Raw genomic sequence first — 19,858 nt, forward strand, 5'->3', positions numbered from 1 at the left:
AGTGAACTCTCTCAAACAGAGAAAAAACTGGGGTCTTATACCTCTAACTCTGCCTCTTTCATTAAAGAATTCCAGTTTATCACCTCATCATATAGTCTCACCTTCTGTGATACCTGCATGATTCTAGCTAACAAGCTACTTCCTGGGGAACGCAGGTGAGTTTCGGAGCAGGCTAGAGCACATGCGGATGAAGTACACTAAGCTAATGCAGCATGACTGGCAGGGGCTGAGGCAGTCCCTGACCAGGACCCCCAATGGGAATTTAGTACCCCAGGGGCATTCTAGCTGAGATCAGTTTACAACCTGCCTCCTAGCAGGTCTTTGTAAGACTGCCCTTAAACTGGTTAACTATGAAAAACTCCAAGAAATTGTCCAGGACAAACAGAAAAATCCATCTCAGTTCCTAAAATGCCTCACAAAAGCCATCTTACACTATACCAATCTAGACCCCCAAACCCAGAGGGCAGATAAGTCTTTATGAGCTTATTTCTTTTTCAAGAGTTTCCCTGACATTAGGTCCAAGCTTAGGCATCTGAAGAGAGGCCCCTAACCCCAGGCAGAAGTGTTAGGAATGGCCTTTAAGGTGTACCATGGGAGAGATGAAAAAGGCAATAAACAAAAATGGTGCCAGGGCCATCTGACTAGCTTCAGTGACTGCCTGAGCTCCCTTGCCCCCTGGGCTTGAGGACCACTGGGTTCCTGCTTCAAATGTGGTCAGGAGGGTCACTGGGTCTGGGCTTGCCCTAATTCCTGTAGGCCATCCAGGCCATGTCCAAGGTGCCACCAAGAAGGACATTGGACTATTGACTACCCTCTCATGTTCCTCATGGCATGGGGACATCAGATGCAGACCATCCTCCAGCCAACCTTTTATGCCTAGCCATGGATGACTGAAGGGATCCTGGATCCCTTGATCCAACCACTGTCATCTCTAGCAGGGAACTCTAGTAGTCATAATGGTATCAGGGCAGTCCATCTCCTTCCTCCTGGACACTGGGGCCACTTACTCAGTCCTGAGGGAGTTTTGGAGATCCACCTCTCCTTCTCATATCCCTATTGTCGGAGTAGGGAGACAGCCTTACCTACCTCACCAGACCCCACCACATGTTTAGGGGTATTTCTCTCACTCATTCATTTCTGGTGGTGCCAACTTGTCCTGTCTCTTTACTGGGAAGGGATCTTTTAACCAAAGTGGGAGCTTCTTCTTCTTTTGCTCCCCCAACTCACCTGACTCCAGACTCACCCGCAGGCTCCCTCCTGCTCCTAACCACCCACCCTACTGGGTCCAACGTGTCATTTCCTCTGTCAGCGTCCCCAGTGGACCCTCAAGCCTGGGACACCCAAAATTCCTCTATTACTAGAACCACTCCCCAATTATTGTCCAGTTACAGGACCCTACCTAGTACATTACCCAAGCCCAGCACCCCCTCTCACTCCAGAGCCTCGGGAGACTTAAACCTATCATCTCTGACCTCCTACGGAAAAAAAACCCACTTCATCCCACATCTTTCCCTTTTAATACCCCCAAACTTGCAGTTAAGAAGCCCAATGAGACCTGCTGCCTGGTTCAAGACCTCCAGCTCGTTAGCTATGCAGTGGTCCCCCTCCATCCTGTGATACCTAACACTTTCTACTGTCCCCTCAGGAACTTCCCATTTCTCAGCCTGGATCTTAAGGATGCTTTCTTCTCTGTTCCTCTTATCACTCAGTCTCAAAATATCTTTGCTTTCACCTGGACTGACCCTGATTCCCAACTCTCTACCCAACTCACCAGGACTGTCCTACCCCAGGGTTCTGAGACAGCCCACACCTATTTGGCCAGGCCCTACCTTCTGGTCTCTCCCCAAATCTGAACCCATACAGTATGTAGATGACCTCCTCTGCAGTCTGTCCCTACAAATTAGCCCAACTAACACCTCTGCTCTTCATAATTTCTTGTCCAGCCAGGGCTATAGAGTCTCACCTTCCAAGGTCCAATTGTCCACTGCTCAGGTCACCTACTTGGAACTAACCATTATCCTAACCCACAAAGCCATTACCTTGGATAGAAAACACCTAACCCAGTCTCTTGCAGTCCCCTCTACTAAAGAGGAGATTTCATCATTCCTAGGAACTCTTACATCATTCCTAGGCTTCTTACATTCCTGGATCCTTTTTTCCCCTCCTTGTCCGCCCCTTATATGAGGCAGCCCTTGGCCCCTCACATGAACCCCCTTTTACTCTCATTACTCCCTTTCGGAAGCTCCAACAGGCTCTCCTCCTGGCTCCAGCACTCACTCTCCCATCCCTTCTTCCTCTGTGTAACAGAAAAAGAGGGACATGCCCTTGGGGTACTAGACCACCAACTGGGACATTCCTTTGTGCCTGTAGCATACCTGTCAAAAATATGAGACCTTACCACCCAGGGATGGACCCCTGCATACACACTTCAGCAGCTGCTGAGCTCCTCATTCCTGAATCAAAGAAACTAACCTTTGGTCCCCACCACTGTCTTCTCCTCTCACAACCTGTCCCATCTCTTAATATGTATAGACTTACACGCTCTACCCCTTCCCGGGTTCCTTCTCTCCAGGTGGCACTAGCAGAAGATGCCGCACCCACTTTCCAACCTTGCCTCCTCCCCAGTATCTCAAATCTTTCCCAACCAACACTGACCCCTCCCCATCTCATTCCTGCACTGAAACCCTAGAGGAACCACTGCCTCATCCCTCACACACACAGAGGGCACACTGCCCAGGCCATCTATACCTGGTACACGGATGGCAGCTCCTTTGTACGTGTGAGGGAGCCTGAAAAGCAGGCTATGCCACAGTGTCAGATACTGAGGTGGTTGAAGCACAGGCCCTCCTTGCCCACACCACTAACCAACAGGCTGAACTAATAGCTCTCCCTGTGCCTTCCAAATGGCAAAAGGACAATCCTTAAACATTTACACAGACTCCAAATATGCTTCATATCCTCCTGTCCCACGCTGCCATCTGGAAAGAGCATGGGCTACTTACAACAAAAGGGGGGTCTATAACCAACTCAGGTCAAATATGGCCATGCTAAAAGCCTCCCATCTCCACACTGTTACAGGAATTATTCACTTGTTCTCACCAGACCAACAACTCCATCATCTCTGAGGGAAATAACCGAGCTGGTGAGGCAGCTAGAGCTGCAGCCTTCCTAGGCCCAGACTCACCTCACCTGCTGCAGGAAATCCTGGCACTACAGCCCACACCCCACTGTCACCCCGACACGTGACAAATTCTGTCCTATTTACATCAGCTCTTTCATCCTAACAGCCAAGCTCTGCCTCACTTTGTCAAGGCTCACCTGCAGCCCACCCCTGAGGACTTGCATTTCTTAAGAACTATACTGCTTCATGTAAAATCTGTCAAATGTCAGACCCCAGTTTCAGATACCACAGACCTCTTTTTCCTACCCACCAGGGCAGAGGATCCCACGCAGGGGCTGACTAGCAACTTGCCTTTACCCACATGTTCACAATCAGGTGAGTTAAGTACCTCCTTGTCTTAAGTACCTCCTTGTGGACACATTTTCAGACTAGATAGAGGCATTCCCAACCACTAACAAAAGGGCTCAGACAGTCCCTGACCTTCTCCTCTGGGAGATCATTCCCCAGTTTGGAAAACCTGCCTCCCTCCAGTCAGACAATGGTCCTGAATTCACCTCCCAGATTTCCCAAACCCTATCTAAAGCCTTCAACATGCCTTGGCATTTTTATATCCCATACCATCCCCAGTCCTCAGAAAAGATAGAACGAACTAACTGCTCCTTAACAAACATCCTTGTTAAAATGGCACAGGAACTTTACCTCAATTGGCTAAAGATTCTCCCTTTGGCTCTTTTCAGGCTCTAGGTTCTCCCCATGTGACCCCTTTCCATCTTGCCATTTGAGCTCATGTGCGAGTGGCCAGTTCTAACTCCCGGTCTTCCATCTAAACCCTCACTTCTCCCTGGTCACCTGCTGACTCCCTTACTCTACCACCTCTGCTCTCCTGTGGAATTTTACTGACCACTCCCTACACCAACCATGTACCAATCCCTGTCCATCCCCAATCAACATTGGGGATCAGGTCCTTCTCTCTCCTCCAGACCAATGTCCTTCACCCTTCCCCCTAAATGGCAGGGCCCCTTTAAGGTAATTCTTATAACCCCATGGCCACTAAGCTTGAGGCCCTCTCTCATGGATTCATTTATCCCACCTCAAGCCCTTTACTTCCCCATCTCAAGATAATTTTTCTTCATATGCATCAACCTTCAAATGTTCCCTTAAGTTTCAGAGGACACTGAAATCAACTGCCTTGTCCCCAATTCCACAAGAATGAGGGCTCACCCTGCAGCCATCCTCAACTCTGCTGGAATGAGAACCCCACATGGAAGTGGATGCTTTCCTTCCTGACCACTCTCCTCTTCCTCCTATCACTACTAATCACACCCTGATTTATCAACTTCTTCTCTGTGTATCTCCAATAACACATTCAAAAATCTCTAATCAAACAACTAATTAGCTGTTGTTACAGGACTACCAACCATTAGCCACAGAGCTGGAGGTGTAAAGACTATCAAACATGACTGGGTGGTAAGAAACAACACCCCGGAGATATCCACATCCCCTAAGCTCAAAAGGAGACTCAAAGAACAGATTTCAATGTAACTTTTTAACTATTGACCACCTGTGTTTCCTGGTAAATTGGCTAGAAAGAGGGTGTCAAGGTGATGTTCTGGTTGTGGGGAAAGAACGGGTGCTTTAAGATTTGTTTATGTGAGGATAGGGAAGCTTAAGTGCTAATAAGGAGAAAGTGATTTGAGATGTATAAAAGAATGAAACATGTTCCAGATTCCTCTCTTGCTGTGTTACTGTTTGTAACCTTAACATTAACCAATGGAATTCTGATGTTATTAATGTAGCTCTGACAGAGTACTACCAATTACACTATACCACTATATTATCATAGCCACAAACTCAGGGTTTTAAATTCCCTTTGGTTGCTTTCTAATGTGTCCAAACTTATCTTTTTTTGTAAATTCAAAATTCTTAAAAGTGCCACGGAGTTGACTTGGATCCACCTCAAACAGCATCTTACCAGGTCCAAGCAGTGCTGAACAGCTCCACAGAGCCTGGACAGTGAAGTGAAACAGCCAGATACTCCAGGATGTGTCCAGCACCCCAGATTTCTCAGGCCTCCCAAAGATGACTAACACCCCCCAGGTCAGCAGGAAGCAGTCACAAGAACTCAGTGTCCCCCTTCCCACCTCAACTGCTACCCCCTTCCAACTCCTCACCTTTCTATAATAAACAAAAGAGAGGAGGAATGTTAGCATTCAGGCATTATGCTGGCCTTCCCCCAGGGTTCTCAGCTGCAGCCACTAAGAGCACTGCCTGTGGGCATGCACTTGTCAGTATTCAGGCAGATATGCTGGCCAGCTCAGGGTCCTGTGGATGCTATGTCACTATGTAGTCCCTGAGCCATACAGTGCGTCCTCTTATAAAGGGTGATACCTGCCTGCCTCCTGCTCTTTTTCTCCGCCACTTCTCTTCCTAGAAGCTAGTCTCTGTGCCTCTCCTTCCCCTCAACAGTAAATCTCTAATGTGAGTTCTGCAGTGTGCTGTGACTTCATCTCTTGCCATAAGTTACGGCACCTACTGTAGCCCTACTCAGTACCTGACTCCTCCATGCTACCCCTCTAAAAAGCCATATATTTTTCTTTGTTTCTTTTTCTTCCGGGTTTCTCTCACATCATGTTCTCCTTGGTGGCTATCTTTCTTACTTTTAATTTTAACTATCTGTCTTAGCCAGGCTTTGTGTTGCTGTGATAAACACCATGGCCAAAAGCATAATTTGCTTACACTACTACATCCTAGCTCATCACTAGGACTCAGAAAGAAGTCAGAGCAGGAATACAAGAGGGGCAGGGACTTGGAAGCAGGAGCTGGTGCAGAGACTGTGGAGAGGGCGGCTTGCTGGCTTCTCCCCATGGCTTGCTCAGCCTGCTCTTTTATAGCACCCTGACCACCATCCCAAGGGTGGCACAATAGGCTGAGCCATCACACATCAATCACTAAGAAAGTGCTTACAGGTATGCCTACACTCCCATCTTTTTTGTTTGTTTGTTTTTCTTTTTTTGTTTCATTTTTTTATTTTAATCTTTATTATTTTTTGAAGGCATTTTCTCAATTGAAATTCTTCTTAGATGACTCTAGCTTGTGTCACTAGCCAGCATATCTCTCTCTCTCTCTCTCTCTCTCTCTCTCTCTCTCTCTCTCTCTCTCTCTCTCTCTCTCTAATACATTGTTTCTTTGTGTAGCCCTGGCTGACCTGAAACTTGCTCTGTAGACTATGCTGGCATTGAATTACAGAGATCCACCAGCCTCTGCCTCTTGCCACCAGGCCTGGCTCCACACTATGCCTCTTCTTTTTAAACTTTCTTTTTATTTATGCTTTGTGTCTTTCACATCATCCATCTTGATCCCATTCATTTCCTCCTCCCTTTGCATCTGCCCTCTGCCTTTGCAACTCCCCCCAAAAAAATAAAATAAAATTTAAGAGAAAAAAAAGGAAAAAATCAATCTCATCATAGAAGTTGTAATGTGACAGTGAGCCACACAGCAAACCCTTCTATCCATATATCTTTACTTGCAAGTGTTCATTGCAAAGAGTCATTGGTCTGGTTCAAGGCCCCTGGTTTCTGCTACACTATTGATGCTGGGTCCTCACTGGAACTCTCCTTTATTAGGGTCCACTAGAAGTTCCATAAAAGATCACCAGACACAATGCAATCAGCAAGAGCATTTACTATCTTGAGAATAAAGGTACTAGCATGCTAGGACCACAAATCCAACACAAAGGCAAATATGGTGACCCCCCCCAACACACAAAAAGCCTGAAGGCTCTTTTATACACAACTAAAGGAATTTTAAAAGCAGTGAGATCACTCTACCTAGGATTGGCTGATGCAAGTGGCACTCATATTAGTAGATTTCTAATTGGTTAGGCCTAGCAGGGGTAGGCTATAGCTATAGCATTTCCATTTCTTAGGCAAGTCTGGACAAGTCCCAGGCTTTGTCCTTATTTGGTTACTACCTGGTGGTGAGGGGTTTGACCCAGGCTACATGCAGCTCCCTTCATGCCAAGAGGCAGGAACTGAGGCCTAGTTCTTAACTAAGTTATTAGGAGCCTGTCATGGTATTTGCCTGGACTTCTCACTCTTCAATATCCTATTGTTGCCCTGTGTCATGGAGATCCTGCAGCATTTGGTCTGCAGGACAGACCCCTTCACACGCTCCAGCAGATCATAGATGGGGTGGATATTGGAGTGAGCCAACTCATAAGCCCAGTTCTGGGCCTGGGTAGTTGCAGGGTTGGTCAGCCCACGAGCTCTCCCTTGTTCTTTCCTGTATTGTCTTGGTGAGTTCGCACTTTTAGCAATGAGCAGGAGGTGAGGCGGTGGTAGGTGAGGGGCAGTTCTCCTGCTTTCATGTCCCCAAGGTTGATTCACCCACACCTGCACCTTCAGGGCCAGCTCTACTGTGTTGCCCAGGCATGGTGTAGGGGCCACTCTCCTTCCTGAGTGTTACAGAGGTTGAGGGGCAGTGCTAGATCTCCTGGTCTTATGGTCTCAGGGCCAGCTCCTCCACCTGCTTCAGGTGTTGATGGGGGGCATCTCTCTCCTGTTCATGCTGCCATGTGACACTTAGTAATAAGGACAGCTTTTTCATGCTCACAATGTTGGGCCTGGCTCACCCACACCTCTCCCAGTCGAGTTGGCTCTGTTGTGCTGCACAGGTGAGGTGCAGGGCCTGCTCTCCCGAGTGCTGCAACTGGTGGTGGGCATGGACAGTTCCCCTGCCCTTCTGATCTCAGGGTCAGCTCTCCCACTTGCCTCAGACATTGATGGGTGGAAAGGGGGAAGGGCATGTTTAATGAACCTTTTCTTCAAGTTTTAAAGAGAAGTTGTGATGATTTGAATGAGAATGCTCTCCCATAGTTTAGGACTTTTGAATACTTGGTTCCTAGTTTGTGACACTGTTTGGGGAGGTTTAAAAGGTGTGGTCTTACTCAAGGAAGTATGTCACTGTGGTAGGCTTTGAGAGCTTAAGGCCTCACCCTTAACCTCACCCTGATCCCTACTTTGAGTTTGCTGCTTCTGCTTAATGTTTCCACCTAAGGTCCAAGCTCTCAGCATCCTGCTTACATGCTTGCAGCTTGCTGCTACGTAAACAGACATTTCCTGTCCTGACTGCCCAGATCCAAATAATCATTCAGAGGCTTATATTAATTATAAGTACTTGGTCGATAGCTTAGGCTTGTTACTTAGTAAATATTACACTTTACATATTTCTATTTATGCCTTGCACATTGCTCATGGCTTGTTGCCTCATTTTCTACATGTCCTACTTGCTCAGTGACTGACTGATATCTCTCTCGACTCTCCTGACTCTGCCCTTTTTCCTCCCATCATTCTCTCTGCATCAGGCTGTCTCACCCAATTTCTTCTTGACCTGCTATTGGCCATCAGTTTTATTATTAACAATGAGCATAATCCACAGCACTGCTATGCTTCCCTGCAATGATAGACTCTTACACCTCTGAAGCCATGAGCCCAAATAAACACTTTCTTTCCTAAGTTGCCTTGGACATGGTATGTCATCACAGCAACAGAAAAGTAGCTAATATAGAAGCTTTTCTTTCCCTTTAGGACCTTGTCATGTAGCCTCTAGAGGTAGAAGGCAATGGGGAGAGAACAGGAAGAAAGGATTGCTTCAAATAGACTTCTTTTACAGACTCAGCCATTTATGCCAATGGGCTGAATAGATGTGGTTAGTTTTATAGACAGAGAACAGTTACAGGGGTTAGAGGGAAGATTGTGAGGTAAAGACAATGAGTCAGAAGTCTAGAAAAGTAATCAACAAGGTAATATCAGGCTACTTCAGGTTTCCTTTCTATGAGTGAATATTTAGGCTCAGAACAAAACACAACAAGCAAACAACAACTCCTTCATTGTCATGTCAAGTGAAACAGCTTATTTGAAACTTAGCTGTTATCTAATATTCACTTCTCAGAAGGTCAGATGATTAGCTTAGTTACTACTTGATGACATGGAGCTATGGAGTGAGAAGCTCCATTTGAACTTTTAGCCTGCTCTATGGGGTTCTGTAAGAAACAGAGTCCAGAACAGTGACCTTCTGTAATTTATTTATTATATTAAAATTTATAGTTATCCATTTTGTTGTGTGCATGCACATGTAGAGTTCCAAAATTGATGAATGTTAAGTATCATCCTTGATTTTTCTCTTCTTTATTCTCTGAAGCAGGGTCACTCCCTGAATCCTAAGTGTGACAATTCTGGCTAGGCTGCCTGGGGACACCCTGTCTCTGCCTCCCAAGTGCTAGGATTATAGGTAGCTGTCATACTTCTCATCTTTTACATGGATTCTGGGGATCCTAGCTCTGGTCCTAACACTTACCTAACAAGCAATTTATCCACTAAACAATCTCCATAAGCCCTATAATTTTTATTTAAGACTCAATACTCACAAAAATGTTAGAATTCTACCTGCTCAGGACTAGTCATCCCTACATTTCTTTCCTAGATGCATTAGTTATTTATTAATAATGGAGTAGCTGAGTAAGCATTCTTTAAGTCTAATTTAAATAAAATAGAATGTAAATAAACTATGCCCTTGGATCTGATGCCAAGTTGATTAAATAACTATGCACATATCTTTAAGAATACAGCTAAAAATAAGAACAAATACACATTTCCTCTAAGGGACCAGGGCTGTTCTTGACAATAGCATCAAAGGATTAAGAGCACATGTCAAATCTTGTAGATTCAGCTGTCTTCAATAATTCAGTTTGGTAAACCAGTATCTATCATCTACTATGTACAAGTGTCTGGAGCCATCATTTCAGGGAGCATGAAGATAAATAGGACACGGTACCTACACCAAAAGGACGTACTCTTTTCTCATCCATGAAGGTATTGTCCACTCCCAGCAAGGCTTGCATTGGTCAGAATAAAGCCATCTGCTGCCGCTTGTTGTGTGAGTTGAATCTTATAGTGTATGTGCTAATGTATAAATGAAGGGAGAGGGGTGAAAACAATTATTTTATTCCTAAGAAACTAATTTCTGTTGATTGGAATTTCTTCCTTACTGTATTACCATCTCTAATTTCTTTTGTAGCTTCTAAAATACTTGTAAATTTGCTTCAGTTTTATTCAAAGACACATTTCCCCTATGCCTTATTACACAAAAGGAAAAAAAAAATGAAACTGCTCCACAAAACACAAGGTCATTGAAATAGCTGCTAAAAAGATGGGCTCCACCATATTGTAGGTGATTTAGAGTTTCTCTCATCCTGAACATTGAAACCCACACACACACACAAAAAAAAAAAACTGAAAATGCTGGAGACAACCGAGTCTAATGAACTCCCAGTGGAACTACATTTGAAATTGAATCAACAGCACAACAGAGGTGGTTTTCTAGAGGAGACATGTTAAAGGGACCAAGAGCAAAAAGAACAGTAACAACCTTCGCCCTGATGCCTTAGAGTCTTCTGCCCAGTCCAACCAACTAGTCAGAGAAAGGCATGATCATTTGAGATAATGTTCTAGCTTAAATATAGATATTTTGGAAAATATGCTACCCCAAAATATGCCACTTTAGCAAAAGAATTATTTAGAGCTAAAGGAAATTGAGAATAAACAGATACTGGAAAAGTACTTTACATCTCTCTGACTGTCTAAAGCTAAATAAAATTCTTCTCCTTTTATAAAGCATTTATAAATGAAATTTAGACATGTGTCTCCATAGCAGAAGAGAGTCAACACTAGCAGATAACTCTCATCATTCCAGATGCTGTTATCTGCATAAGATGAACCCTACTCACCAGATACTTCCTCTCTTCATCATTCCATAACTTATCACCCCCTACACAAGAAACTCAAAACCACCGATTTCTTCACTTAATGTATGGTATATAGACTTGAATCATCTGGTTACCTCCTCAAAGCACAATTATTCCATCATGAATTCCTACGCATAAATATATATTAAGACTTGTACTCGCACATTTCAATCTTAGTTTGATTTATGGGCTGCAGGTACTAAACCTAGGATAGTAATGTTATGATGGTGATTAGGAAGAATTTTATTGTGAGGCAGGATCTTATCCTAAAGGGCTATCTGCTGGAAGGAGGCTGAATTAGGTAGTGGTGGTTCATAAAGAAGGTGTGTGGATATGTGATCATAGACTGGGGAGACACCTTCTCATAGGTGAAGGTTTATGTGCAAATGACACACAACTGATGCTAATTACCCTCACAAGACCTGGTCTTGTAAATCTCCAAAGACCATGATTTTCTTGGGCTCTTCCTTGTTACCACATAAATGCAATTCCTGATATATACAGTGGGCAGGTTATAGGAGTAACAGCCTTGAGGTTCTCTTGCTGATTGCCAGGCTCGTGTAAATGAAAGTACATAGCATTCAGCTGAGTGGTGAGGAAGGCAAAGGTCAGCTGATGGAAAATATGGAATGTGCTAGATGTTTCTGTGCTGCACAAAATTTCTGAGAGAAACAATTTTTATGTAGGAAGTGTTCATTTTGGCTTTTAGTGTGAAAGACTTCAGTCCATGGTCAGATCATCTGGTTGTGTTGTTTTGAGATCAGCAGTGAAGCAAAACACTGTAGACAGACATAGGAAAGCAGAGCTATTCACCTTAGAGCAGACAGGAAGCCAAGATGAGGCAGCAGCTAGCCTACCCTTTGGAGGAAAATCTCCACAGACCTCCTTCTTTCAACAGGCCTTACCTTCTACAGTCCCACTACTTCCAATATTTATATTCTGAATACATCAGTGGATTAAACCATTAATTATACCATATCAATTAAGATCCTTCTTGTCTCTGGAAAAACACCCAAAGAGTGCTTCACAGATCTCCTGGAAATCTCTAAAATGGTGCAAGTTGACAGTCAAAATTAAGCACAACAGTGAGTGAGGTATGAGCATGGTCTTAAAGTTCAACATCAGTAAAGGGAAACAGATTTTCTCCCCCTTCAATAGGTACAGAAATCCTACCAAGGCTATTAACAATTCTTTCTGTCTGTGTCCCCAACCCATCTCCAAATACAGTTAATCTGGACTACAGGAAGCTTCTTCACTAACATAAACCAAATCCTTTCATCAACTGGGAGAAGATTAGAACACAATCTTTCTGGGCTTTCTGAGTACTTGGACTGCTTGTGGCTCATACAGGTCTGCGCTACACTTTCTACTATTGTTTGATCTGACATCTGATCCCTCCCTCTTTGCCTTACACCTTCTGCCTCCTCAGCTCCAATTCAATAAACCACTTAAGACCCTCAAACAAAGTGCAGGTGTGGTGGTGCACACCTCTAATCTCATTACTCTGAAGATAGAGTCAAGAGAATGTTAAGTTCAAGGCCAGCCTGAGTTACATATCAAGACATTGCCTGAAAAGAAGAAAGAAAGAAAGAAAGAAAGAAAGAAAGAAAGAAAGAAAGAAAGAAAGAAAGAAAGAAAGAAAGAAGGAAGGAAGGAAGGAAGGAAGGAAGGAAGGAAGGAAGGAAGGAAAGGAAGGGAAGGGAAGGGAAGGGAAGGGAAGGGAAGGGAAGGGAAGGGAAGGGAAGGGAAGGGAAGGGAAGGGAAGGGAAGGGAAGAAGGGAAGGGAAGGGAAGGGAAGGGAAGGGAAGGGAAGGGAAGGGAAGGGAAGGGAAGGGAAGGGAAGGGAAGGGAAGGGAAGGGAAGGGAAGGGAAGGGGCTGGAGTGATGCTTCAGAGGTTAAGAGCCCTTGGCTCCTTCAGAGAATTTGTGTTTGCTTCCAAACCCCTGCATGGTTCTCACACCCACCCATGATTCTAGATCCTGAGTTCCAAGGACACCACACCTTCTTCTGACTTCCTCCAGCAAGTACATACAAACATGCAAGGCAACACATTCATAGAGATAAAATAAAATAAAAAACAAATCTCTTTTTAAAGGAAGAATAAAGGAAGGGGAAAGAGAAGTAGAAGAAGAGGAAAAGGGAATGAGGAGGTGAAGGAAGAGGGAAAATGAACTTCAAATAGGATTTGGAGGAATAGTCTTTGAAACAAGGTGCTACAAGTGCAAAGAGTAGCTTTCACCAGTACGATGTCCTATTTGCTCCTAAAGGGCAAGGACCAGACTTTATTGATGTGTGTGGCTTGTTTCTCCCACACCCACTCCAGTACACTGCACGATGCCTACTTCAAAGTGACACAGCAGGCGTTGGGAGGATAGCCGTGAATTAAACTAGGAAAAACTGCAGCATAACTGGAGAAAGTGTGTATGATGTGCCATGTGCAGGAGTACTTAGAAATGAATAAATAACTTAAGAAGGTTGGAGCATATCCACCTGATAGTAAGGGAAAAGGAGAGGGAAGAAAAGGCTTCCATGGGAAGAAAAACCATTTTATCAAAGACATGTGAGTTTTCAGGAGAATAAAGGGAGATAAAATTTGATAACGTTTTTTTATTAAGAATTTTTTTATTCACTTTATACACCAACCAGATTTCCCTCTCATACCTCCTCCCATGCACCACAAGCCTTGCCTCCTGCCCATACACCATACCCTAATCGGAAAAGGTAAGGCCTCCTATGGGGAGTCAGCAAAGCCTGGTACACTCAGTTGAGGCAGGTCCAAGCCCCTCCCCCTGCATCAAGTCTGTGCAAGTGTCCCACCATAGGTAATGGGCTCCAAAAAGCCAGTTCATGCACCAGGGATAGATCCTGTTCCTACTGTCAGGGGCCCTCAAACAACCCAAGCTACACAACTGTCTCACTTATGCAGAGGGCCTAGTCCAGTCCTGTGCAGGCTTCACAGCTGTTGGTGTAAAGTTCATGAGTTCCCATTAACTTGGTTCAGCTGTATCTGTAAATTTCACCTTCATGAACTTGATGCCCCTTGCTCATAGAATCTCTCTTCCCTCTCTTTGACTGAACTTCTGGAACTCGACCTGGTGTTTGACTGTGGATCTCTGCATCTGTTTCCATCAGTTACTGGATGAAGGCTCTATGATGACAGTTAGGGTAGTCACCAATCTGATTACCGAGGTGTAACACAAATCTTAAAAGGTCTTATAATAAAAAAAAAAAAACAAAAAAAAACAAAAAAACCCAGAGTCAGATATCAGGGTGAAAGCTAAAAGATCAGAGAAGCAAAACAGCCAGCCACTAGTTCTTACCTCTATGAAATCCTCAGTCTAAAGAAAGTGAATTCCTGTTTCCTCGTGTCTTATATTCCTTTCTCTGTCCAGACATCACTTCCTGGGATTAAAGGTGTGTGTGCTTCACAGTACTGGGATTAAAGGTGTGTGCCACCAATGCCTGGCTCTGTTTCCAGTGTGGCCTTGAACACACAGAGATCCCGAGTGATAGGATTAAGGGTGTGTGCCACCACTGCCTGATCTCTATGTCTAATCTAGTGGTTGGATCTGTCCTCTCATACTCAGGCAAGTTTATTAGGGTACACAATATATCACCACACAGGGTAGGCCAGCTCAGGCACCCTCTCCACTATTGCTAGTAGTCTAAGCTGGGTTAATCCTTTAGATACCTGGGAACTTCCCTAGCACCAGGTTTCTCCCTATCCCCATAATGTCTTCCTCTATCAAGAAGATATCTGTTTCATTGCTCTCCCACTCTGTCCCTGTTCTAGCTTGACCATCACATTCCCTTATGTTCTCATTCCCCATCCTCTACCCTCTATTGCCCCCATCACTCCTGGTTTACTAAAGAGATCTCAAGAGATACATTTTGGACTTACCAAAATAGGATAGATAATGGAATTATTTTCTGTGATTTGTCAAAGACAAATGTACTAGACATTGTTTAGGTATATATTACTTGTATATATTGTATATAGTTATTGTACTTTTGTATATAGTTTTTCTTATGTTAGTTATAACCTTTTGCTTTTTTTTTTCTTTTTATTAAAATAGAAAAAGGGCTGGAGAGATAGCTCAGAGGTTAAGAGCACTGACTGCTCTTCCAGAGGTCCTGAGTTCAATTCCCAGCAACCACATGGTGGCTCACAACCATCTGTAATGAGATCTGGCGCCCAACGTTCGTGTTACTAATTCATGAAAAAGCTGTTTGCCTGTGGCCTTGTGAGCCCCAGCTCAGGCCCAAGCTACACTCATCCGCTTGTGGTGGTGCACGCAGGTAGGATTTGCTGAAGGAGACAGAGGCAGGAGGATCCCAAGTTTGAGGCTGGCCTAGGAGGCTTGGGAGAAGCTTTGGCCTGGACTGAGCCACAAACAATAGTGGGATCATGGAAGCAGTGACTACTGCTCCACGTTGCCAACTCCTTCTCATCGTGTTGGTGACTGCTACCTGGGATGAAGGGTTTACTGGTGATGGTTCAGAGAAGAATTGCCAGGACCATCGTGTTACAAGAAAGCATCAGCAAAAGTCAGTTTGGAAAAGTTTGGCAAGACAAATGGTGGGGAGAAATTGTTGTGAAGATTTTCTGTTCTAGGGAAGAATGTTCATGGTTTCGAGAGACAGATATTTATCAGACTGTGATTGCTCCAAACCACAGAGGAGGCACAATAAATAAATAAATAAATAAAAATAAAATAAAACAAAAAAAAGTCTGCAAGTCTGCAAGTCTTCAGGAAACCATGACCATGCCTAACAGTGACTTTGAAATCTTCAAAAAGATGACAGGATCCTACAACGATGATTCCACATGGACTATGATAAAGCCATTAAGCCTATTAACACCATGGAAAAATCGACTTTGGACTACAAACTGGTCGGGACAATTTCGAGAGGACTAGTTGAGATGATCCAGCCTGACAGACTACTTGAACAAGGACTTGAAACAAGCCCTGAACTTTCCTTTTATGCAGAGACTGGACAAATAATACAGGACTTGACGATTAACCCCAAAATTTTCTTTTCAAGAGTCCCTAAAGATATCTTCACCCCTAGAAAGCAAAAAGAAAAAGAGAATATAGGTATGAGATAGATCATCGAATCTACTCTGAGAAAAAAGATAAAGAAATAATAGGATAAATAGGTAGATCACTGAATCTACACTGAAAAGAAAAAGGGGAAGATATAAAGATGACAAAAGGTAGACTACTGAATCTATTATGAAAAGAAAAAAGAGTGAATATGGATACGATAAGATAAAAAGGGAGATTATGGAATCTACTTTTAAAAAGGAACTACTTGTTTTAAATAAGATAAGTAATGAAAATTTTTTGGTCTGAGTTTATCAGATGTTACTGGACTGGACATTGTTAATATATATAATGGAGTTTTTATCTGAATCTGTCAAATGTTAATGGACTAGATATCATTAATGTAATTTTTCCTGTATATATTGTATATACTTATTGAATAGTTTTTCTTGTATTAGTTATAAGCTTTCTTTAATTTTAGACAAAAAGAGAGGAAATGTGGTGGTATTGTGTTCCCCAAAATATTGTGTACTTTAATAAACTTATCTGGGGTCAGAGAACAGAAAAGCCACTAGTTAGGCAGTGATAGCACACACCTTTAATCCTAGCATTCCAGAGACAGAAATCCATCTGGGATCTCTGTGAGTTCAAGGACACATTGGAAACAGCCAGGCATGGTGATTCACACCTTTAATCCCAGGAAGCAAGCCTTTAATCCTAGGGAGTGATGGTAGAAAGCAGAAAGGTATATGAAGACCAGAAACTAGAAGCATTTGGCTGGTTAAGCATTTGGCCTGGTTAAGCATTCAGGCTTTTAAGCAGCAGTTCAGCTGAGAGCCATTGGGATGAGGACACAGAAGCTTCCAGTCTGAGGAAACAGGACCAGCTGAGGAATTGGCAAGGTGAGATAGCTGTGGCTTGTTCTGATCTACCAGCATTCACCCCAATACTTGGCTCCAGGTTTGTTTTATCAATAAGAACTTTTAACATTCCTGCTACATCTTCCCCTTCCCAGAACAATCCATGTGTCCCTCCTAGGGTCCTCCTTGTTACCTAGCTTCTTTGGAGCTGTGGGTTGTAGTCTGATTATCCTTTGCTTTATATCTAGCATCCACTTATGAGTAAGTACATAACATGTTTGTCTTTCTGAGTCTGGGTTACCTCACTCAGGATATTTTCTAGTTCCATCCATTTGCCTGCAAATTTCATGATGTCATTGTTTTTTACTGCTGAGTAGTACTTCATTGAGTGTACGTACCACATTTTCTTTATCCATTCTTTGGTTGAGGGGCATCTAGGTTGTTTTCAGGTTCTGGCTATTACGAATAATGTTGCTATGTATACAGTTGAGCAAGTGTCCTTGTGATATGATTGAGCATTCCTTGGGTATATTGAGGATTCATTGGTCTTGAGGTAGATTGATTCCCAATTTTCTGAGAAACCACAATACTGATTTCTAAAGTGGATGTACAAGTTTGCACTTCCACCAACAGTGGAGGAGTGTTCCCCTTGCTCCACATCCACTCCAACATAAGCTGTCCTCAGTGTTTTTTATCTTAGCCATTCTGACAGGTGTAAGATGGTACCTCAGAGTCATTTTGATTTGCATTTCCCTGATGGCTAAGGATGTTGAGCAATTCCTTAAATGTCTTTTGGCCATTTGAAATTCTTTTGTTAAGAATTTTCTGTTTAGCTCTGTAGCCCATTTTTTAATTGGATTGTTTGGTGTTTTGATGTCCAGTCTCTTGAGTTCTTTATATATTCTGGAGATCAGCCCTCTGTCAGATGTGGTGTTGGTAAAGATCTTTTTCCATTCTGTAGGCTGTTGTTTTGTCTTTTTTACCATGTCCTTTGCCTTACAAAAGCGTCTCAGTTTCAGGAGGTCCCATTTATTAATTGTTGTTCTCAGTGTCTGTGCTGCTGGTGTTATATTTAGGAAGTGATCTCCTGTGCCAATGCATTCAAGGCTACTTCCTACTTTCTCTTCTATCAGGTTCAGTGTAACTGGACTTATGTTCAGGTCTTTGATCCACCTGGACTTGAGTTTTGTGCATCGTGATAGATAAGGACTATTTGCAATCTTCTATATGTTGACATCCAGTTATGCCAGCACCATTTGTTGAAGATGCTTTCTTTTTTCCATTGTACAGTGTAGATGTAACTAACCGTCTTATTAGATAAGAAACACAGAAACAATGTAAAAGAGAAAGCTGAGAGGTCAGAGCTCAAAACTAAAATCTCACCCTTCCGCCTGCGGTGTCCCAGCTTCCTGAAAAGAGGGCTACTTCCTGTCTGTACGCCTTTTTTATAGTATTATTGTTCTGCCTTCTCATTGGTTGTAAACCCAAACACGTGACTGCCTCGTCACTGTCTGAATGTACAGCCCCCTAGGTCTTAAAGGCATATGTCTCCAATGCTGGCTGTATCCCTAAACACACAGAGATCTATGGGATTAAAGGCGTGTGCCACCACCGCCACACTCTGTCTATGGCTCTAATAGCTCTGACCCCCAGGCAACTTTATTTATTAACATACAATCAAAATCACATTTCAGTACAATTAGATTACCACCACAGTACAGTCTTAGCTTCTTTATCAAAAGTCAGGTGTTCATAGGTGTGCTGATTAATGTCAGGGTCTTCAAATCAATTCCATTGGTCCACATGTCAATTTTTATACCAATACCAAGCTATTTTTATTACTATAGTTCTATAGTAGAGCTTGAGGTTGGGATGGTGATGCCTTCAGTGGTTGCCTTATTGTACAGGATTGTTTTAACTATCCTGGGTTTTTTGTTTTTCCATATGAAGTTGAGTATTGTTCTTTTGAGGTCTGTGAAGAATTGTGTAGGAATTTTGATGGAGATTACATTGAATCTGTAGATTGCTTTTTGTAAGATTGCCATTTTTATTATGTTGATTCTACCTATCCAAGAGCATGGGAGATCTTTCCATTTTCTGATACCTTCTTCAATTACTTTCTTCAAGAACTTAAAGTTCTTGTTATACAGGTCTTTCACTTGCTTAGTTAGAGTTACCCTGAGGTATTTTATATTATTTGTGGCTATTGTAAAGGGTGATGTTTCTCTGATTTCTTTCTTGGCCCATTTATTATTTGTATATAGGAGAGCTACAGATTTTTTTGAGTTAATATTGTATCCTGCCATATTGCTGAAGGTGTTTATCAGCTGTAGGAGTTCCCTGATAGAGTGTTTGGGGTCACTTATGTATACTATCATATCATCAGCAAATAGTAAAAGTTTGACTTCTTCCTTTCCAATTTGTATCCCCTTGATCACTTTTTGTTGTCTTATTGTTCTAGCTAGAACTTTGAGTGCTGTGTTGAATAGATGTATATGAGAGTGAACAGCCTTTTCTTGTTCCTGATTTAGTGGAATTGCTTTGAGTTTCTCTCCATTTGATTTGATGTTGGTTGTCAGCTGGCTGTAAATTGCCTTCGTTATGGTTAGGTATGTTCCTTGTATTCTTGATCTCTCTGAGACCATTGGAATTTGTCCAAGGCTTTTTCAGCATCTAATGAGATGATCATGAGTTTTTTCTTTCAGTTTGTTTATATGATATATTACATTGACAGATTTTCATATGTTGAGCCATCCCTGCATCTTTGGGATGAAGCCTACTTGGTCATGGTGGATGATTTTTTTATGTGTTTTTGGATTCAGTTTGCCAGTATTTTATTGAGTATTTTTGCAACAATGTTCATGGGGGAGATTGGTCTGTAATTCTCTTTTTTGTTGCATCTTTGTGTGGTTTGGGTATTAGGGTAACTGTAGCCTCATAGAAAGAGTTTGGCAGTGTTCTTTCTGTTTCTATTGTGTGGAACAGTTTGAACTTGAGGTGTGTTTCCTGTATGCAGCAGAAGGATGG

This window comes from Peromyscus leucopus, chromosome 15, assembly GCF_004664715.2.
Source record: "Peromyscus leucopus breed LL Stock chromosome 15, UCI_PerLeu_2.1, whole genome shotgun sequence".
Lineage (NCBI taxonomy): Eukaryota > Metazoa > Chordata > Mammalia > Rodentia > Cricetidae > Peromyscus > Peromyscus leucopus.